This window comes from Marmota monax, unplaced genomic scaffold, assembly GCF_021218885.2.
Source record: "Marmota monax isolate L192 unplaced genomic scaffold, Marmota_monax_Labrador192_F-V1.1 WCK01_AAM20220418_F8-fsc00054, whole genome shotgun sequence".
NCBI lineage: Eukaryota > Metazoa > Chordata > Mammalia > Rodentia > Sciuridae > Marmota > Marmota monax.
Window position 1 is genome coordinate 4890293 of NW_026692145.1, and position 6000 is coordinate 4896292.

Consider the following 6000-nt stretch of genomic DNA (forward strand, 5'->3'; position numbering starts at 1 on the left):
GATTCTCAAAATTGGATTATCCCATTTAATCCCAAGTGGAATCTTCCAAATTTCTTTCCTACATACAGTCATCTTCAGTACCACATAGTGACATCACCATCCAATTTGAGTACCCTAAACTGCCCCAAATATCCTCCATTGTGTCACATACCATTTCCCCCATAATAAAGCTCCCTCAATCCCACCATTCAAGGACAAGAGAGATAAACAGAGAACTAGATGATCTTCTAAGTTTCCTTCCATCCTTGTTTTTTTTTTTATTATCAACCTAATCCACTCCCAGCTCCAATGCATCCCCCATTTACTTCTCCATAAAACATTTCATCAGTGTGATTTTGGAGAAACAACCTTCTGAGTTGAAAGAAGCATGGAGCTAACCATGGAACCTACAAGTGCATCCCCAGAAGTCTCACCAAAGCTTTTTGCAACTGTGCTCCAACTCTGTGCCACAGGGACGACCTCCAAATCGCCTTGAGAGTATTCAGCTGTGACGCGAAGTTACAGGCCCCCTTGCCACACTCATGCAAAGAGCCCCTTAAACCCTGAGCTGGACGTGTGCTCAGAAAGAGATGCCTGCCCTTACTGTCTACTCTAGGAAATGCCAAGAAGGAGTATCACCACGTTGACAGCTTTTATCATCCAACATTGAAAATTTCAAAACAATAAAACAAAAACAGTGCTTCTACCGGGGGGTGGGGGTGAGTTGCAAGCGGAACAGAAAGACCCCCACCGGCCTGTGTCTTTGGCCTCTTGGGTTTGCAGCGTTTCCCTCCCGTCTTTCCCCTCGATCATACCTTTTCCTACAACAATCTCCCGCACCTCCATAACGATAAATCCCCAACTGTGGTGTGGCCGGCTCCTCCCTGCCTGGCCCCGGACATCCCTCTGGCCCAGCCCTCCTCTCAGCAGGACCCATGCGAGGAGGGCCCCCTTCACCGTCCAGTTCACCTCCCTATCTCTTCTCGGGCCTCTGGGCGCCCCTGCAGGGCTCTGTCCCGAAGCCGAACCTCGGGGATTCAAGCCCACGAGGCCCGTCGCGGGACCCACCGCCCCTCCTTCTCCCAGCACCTCGTCCTCCATGCACCCGGCCCCCGGGGCGCCTTGTCGTTGTCGTCCGGGCTCGTACCGCCCCCCGTCGGGGGCTCCACCCCCCGCCTGCCCCCGCCCCCAGGACAGCCCCCTCCCCACTGCGCTCCGCCTGCGCCCTCTGCCCCGGCACGGGACTCTCTTTGGCCTCCGTTCCCCGCCCAGAACCGGCGGCAGTGGCGGCGGCAACGGCTGCGGCGGCCCCAGCAGGAGCAGCAGCGGCGGCGGCAGCGGCGGCGACCACGGCAGCAGCGCCGCCCCGGCCCCGCCCCGCCGCCCGCCGGAGCCCCACGCCCCGCCCGCCCGCCCCGCCGCCGGACTGCTCCCCCCGCAAGCCCACCACGAAGCCCCCCCCCACTCCCTGCCCGCGATCTGCTCGAATCCAGCTCCACTGGGCCTGCTGTCCATTCCTCACGCCCCTTAGGACCCGGGGTGGGGGAGCCCTAGGGTTCGTGGCCATCCCTCTCCCTCCTTCTCCTAGGGCCGGGGGATTGCCCCTGATCCCGAAACCCGGCCCCGTAACCGGAGCCTCCCTCCTTCCAGCCCTGAGACCCCTAGCCTCCAGGCCTGGCGCGAAGCTGGTGGAGGGCTTGCACGCCGGATCTCCCCCTGGCTTGCCGGGACTAATATGAATTGCCCCCGATCTGATCCTCCTTCAATTTAAGCCCCCCTCCCCGCCGCGCCTGGCCCGGCGGCCCCCGCCCCTGGAGCGAGGGCAACGGAGCCAGGGCGCTCCGAAGTCATCCCCCGCCTTTTTTCTAGGGACTCGGATAATTGCCCCTGCCCCCATCACAGCACTCCCACTCCCGAACCCAGGCCCCGCCGCCACCTAGGGGTACCCCTTACCCTACGGTTCCTGCACCCCAGCACAGAGGAGAAAGCAGCCCTGAAAGAGCACCCGTCGCACCTCCCCTCTGAGGTTGGAGGGGTTTTTCTCCTGGTCTCTTCAAGACTTCATTACGGACAACCCCCCCCCCCAAAAAAAAACAGCCTTTTCTCGCCCTGCCCTGCTGGCCAGCCTTCCTTCTGATCGTCGGATCCTTGGATCGGGGGTTGGGGCCAGGTAGTTAAGAAGACCGTAGCCTCAACCTCCCTTTCCGAGGAGGAGTGGGGTAATTCCTATGGTTCCCCCCCAAGACCAACCGACCCCCGTTTCCATGGAGACCCCCGCCCAGCCGGGAAGAAGACTCTCAGATCTTGGCGAACAAGTCTCACCTGGCTAAGAGAGAAGGGGGTCGAGGAGGGGGTAGGGCAGGGCAGAGATGGGGTACGAAGGTGGGAAGTGGTGGGGAGCTGTCCCGAAGGGAGGGGCGAGAACAGAGCGAGCTCCAGGGAGCGATACGTCCGGGGACACGAAGAGGACGGCGCCCCCGGGGGGCAAGCAGAGCGGCTGCGGGGCGAAGAAGGGACAGGGTTGGGGAAAGGCTTAAGATAGAAAGAAGCGGGTGGGGGAATACGAAAAAGCCGGGGAGTCAAAAGGGGTGGAGGGGTTGGGGGAGAGAAAAAAAAGACGCACCTGTTCCCGGGTCGGCTCCGCGGGGAAGCTCAGGCCGCCACCCGGGCTCTGTCTTACCCCCTCAGAACCGCCGCCCGCCTAATACTGCCCCGATCAGATGCCCCCCTCCGCCCCTTATCGCCACCGACCTCCTTCTCCTCTCTCGCGGCGGCGGCGGCGGTCGGACTCTAGGAACTGAGAGGAAGAAGGGAGGGCTCAGCAAAGCGGAGGAGAGACAGAGCCACACACTGGCAGCAGCCGCGGCGAGCGAAAGAGTGAGGGGGAGAGCGGTGTGTGTGTGTGTCTGTGTGCGAGCGAAGCCTGGTGAAGTGGGTGCCGGTCGCAGGGCTCGACGGGAAGTGGAGTCCGGCCGGGTTCGCGGGCGGCGCCAGCCCGCTCTCCACAGGACTACAACTCCCAGAATGCCGCCTACGCGGGTGGGGGAATGGAGAGGAGGAGGCGAAGGGAGGGAGAGAGCAAGAGAGGGGAGGGACGAAAGCTGGGAGCAAGCGGCGGCGAAGGGGGCAGAGCCAAGCAGCCCCGGTGACACTGGGAGGGGAGGGGAGGAGGAGGGGATCGCTGCGAGAACCGAGTGGATTCCGGAGAAGGAGGCAGCGGTAGCTGCAGCAAGCCGGGCAAAAAGCTAGACTCCTGGGAGAGGTGGAGGCACTCAAATCCGCCGGGCTGCAAGAGCCCCACGCCCCCCCCCACACCTCGACGCCCCTCAAAAAGGAGGTTGAGGAAGGGAGATCATCAGTATGCTTCGACCAGGGATTTCTCTCCCTTTCTTCTAACGCTCCCCACCTCATGCCCCGACCTGACTTTCTTAGGCCACTGGTGCCCGATCTAGTGTGCAAATCCCGAGACCCTTGATCTACCCTGCCCGGCAGCACAGAGCAGACGCATTCAGTCCCCTTCTCCCAGGGGCCTGAGGGAGGCTCCCCTTGCACGCAGGGCGTGACTCTCCCATTCTTCCCGCCCCCCCCCCGTCGTCGCCAACCCCCATCTCCCTCCCCGGAACCCCTCCTCCGAAGCCAGGGCTAGCCTCTCCCCGCGCGAAGGAAGAGTCTGGGGGCGACTACCCACTCCCTCCCCTAAACTGGGTCCCTACCCACCAGTGACTCCTTAGCATTGCCCCCCTCACCGAAGTAATAGTGGGGGCGACCCGAGTTGGACTGGTGGCTACTTTCCCTCCGAGACTAGCTGTCCTTCGCCACGCTGATCCTGTGTAGAGATAGAAAAGCACATTAATACTCCCGTCCCCCCTCCCCCTCCAGGTTCGGATCCCCATGGAAGCCGCTAACAGTAAAGAGAGGTTGGTAGTGGAAGTGAGCTGGGGGTGAATCCCAATCCTCAACCCCCATCCCAGACATGAAAATCCAGTGATCTGTCCTTTTTCCTTAAAAGCCATCAAACAGCTTGGGGGGATTATCTAAACTCCAATGTCCACACCACTCGAAAGGACGCTATCTTGTAGGAATAAGATTCGAAATGGGCTGTCCCCACGGGAGGGAAAGTATACCCTCTCGTCGCCGTCCACCCACTAAACACATACCCCTAGGAGAATCAGATGGCCAAGGAAGCGGGGGAGGCGGTGGGAGTGCTGGAGAGTGAAAGGATTGTGGCGAGGAGGGTCCCCGGCCCCCAGAGAGCAGAATCCAGATGCTAAAGGGTGGGTGGGGGGTGCGGCATAATTGCAGGCAGTATCTTTCCTCGCTTTTCCCGGAATCGACACTGAACACCGTCTAACACGCAGAGTTGCTTACCAGTCAGTCCCCTAGCCCCATTTGTGCGCGTGGGGCGGCCAGAGCCCGGCCGGGAAGCCCGGGCACAAACTCCGCGGAAGCTGGCCTTCGCCGCCGCCGCGCTGCCGCGGGCCTCCCTCCCTCCGCTCGCGGCCCGGCCGATCTACCTTCGCCCCCGGCCGAGGCCAGACCCCGCTCTCAACTCCACGCCCCTACTCCACCCCCGGGTCCCCCTCCCCTCGCCCTCTCCCCGCGGGTCCGGCCCAGCCCCTAGCGCCGCCCCGCCCTACCGCTGGGTCCAGAGCCCAGCAAGTGCCCCGAACTCGCCCCCCGCCCCCACGCCCAGGCCAGTCCTGCCGGGCCTGGTTTCCCCTCCCGCCGCGCCCCGCCCCCGAATCCACGTCCTACTTCACCACCCAACTCGGCCCGGTCTGGGTTCGGCCCGCGCCCACGCCATCGGAGTGCCTGGTTCGGTCCGGTGTACGGCCACCCACCCCGCCCTTGTCTGGGTGCCGGCCTGGCCCGCTGCCTGCGCCCGCCGAGCCGGCCCGAGCGCGCGGTACCGGTCCCGGTCCGGATCCGGGTGCCGGCCTCGGTCCTGACGGCGTTGACGCGTCTCGCCACGAGGGTTCGGTTCACGCAAGATCCGAACCCGCGGGAGGTGGGGGCCTCATAAAGCAAGTTTCTTTATCCTCCCCCCGCCCCCGCCGCAGGGCCACGCCGTTCCCCCCCACCCGCCTCACAGCGCCCCCTTCACCTGGGCAGAGCCCCCTGGCTGCTGTCGCAACTTTGCTCTTCTCCACGCCGCCTGGGAAGCGGGCGAAGCGAGAGGAGGAGGGAGGTGGCAGGGGGTGCTGGGATCAGGCCGCTGGGCTCCGGGAGGACACGTGGGGGAGGAGGGGAAGAAGGAGGAGGAAGGGGGGGCGGGCCTGCAGTTCTCGGGGCTCCCCCTGCCAGCCCCGGGGAAGCCGGAACCTCGCCGGGCAGCCGCAGACCCCGCACTGACCACCGGGGAAGAACGGAGGCACCTTCCCTGGCCAGCCCCTGGCTCCGGAAAGGGGGGGGTGCGAGCGTTTTCGCTCACGGTTTACGTGTGACTCTCCCGGTTTTGCCTCAGTCTATGTGGGAGGGCGGGGGTCTTGCCTGTGGGGTGAACGCCCCCACTGGATGCCCCGCCCCTTCCCCGGCCCCCCACCTCCCCACCCTGTGCGACCTCGGTGCGTGGTTCTGGCGCTCCAGCACTGAGGCCGCCCGCGGGCGCAGCCCCAGCCCCCGCGCCGAAGTGGGACAGGTGCTGGAGACGGAAAACGCTGGGGCTCGCTGCCTTGCCTCGCGACTCCGGAGCGGCCCACCCTTCGTGGCAACCTCCCGGTTGCAAACCCCTTTGGCCACTCTCGGTGGGCAGCCCCTGTCTGGGCGTGGAGGCATGAGGGTGGCAAGAGACCCGAGGGAGGAAGGAAGAGGAGGGGGACGAAAGGTCTGTAAACGGGGAAGCCTGCACGACTAGGAGGCGAAAACCCAGCTCAAAGAAGACTCAGCTTCTGTCCGCTTTTGTGGGGCTCTTCAACCACCAAACTGAGCCCCTTGACCCTTACCCTTTACCCTAATGATTCCCCGCCTGGCCAAAGGAATAAATCCTTGCGTGTGTTTACGTCCCAGGCCATCCGTGGGACT

General features: G+C 63.5%; 1 protein-coding gene across 8 annotated transcripts in view; it reads right to left on the reverse strand.

Moving 5' to 3' along the window:
* The window catches only part of Bcorl1 (BCL6 corepressor like 1), a 68287-nt gene extending 63086 nt beyond the window's left edge, over positions 1–5201 (reverse strand). For 2 of the 8 annotated variants that reach the window (XM_046468396.1, XM_046468368.1), the window contains exons 1-2: positions 5084–5196; positions 3726–3805 (exon numbers count right to left, since the gene is read on the reverse strand). The gene's annotated coding sequence lies outside the window, so the exon portion shown is untranslated. Of the gene's footprint in view, positions 1–2730; positions 3223–3696; positions 3806–4347; positions 4487–5083 lie in introns of those variants that run through there. The other 6 variants (XM_046468386.2, XM_046468364.2, XM_046468403.2 and 3 more) reach the window with 4 other exon arrangements.
* Between the last annotated feature and the right edge of the window lie 799 nt (positions 5202–6000).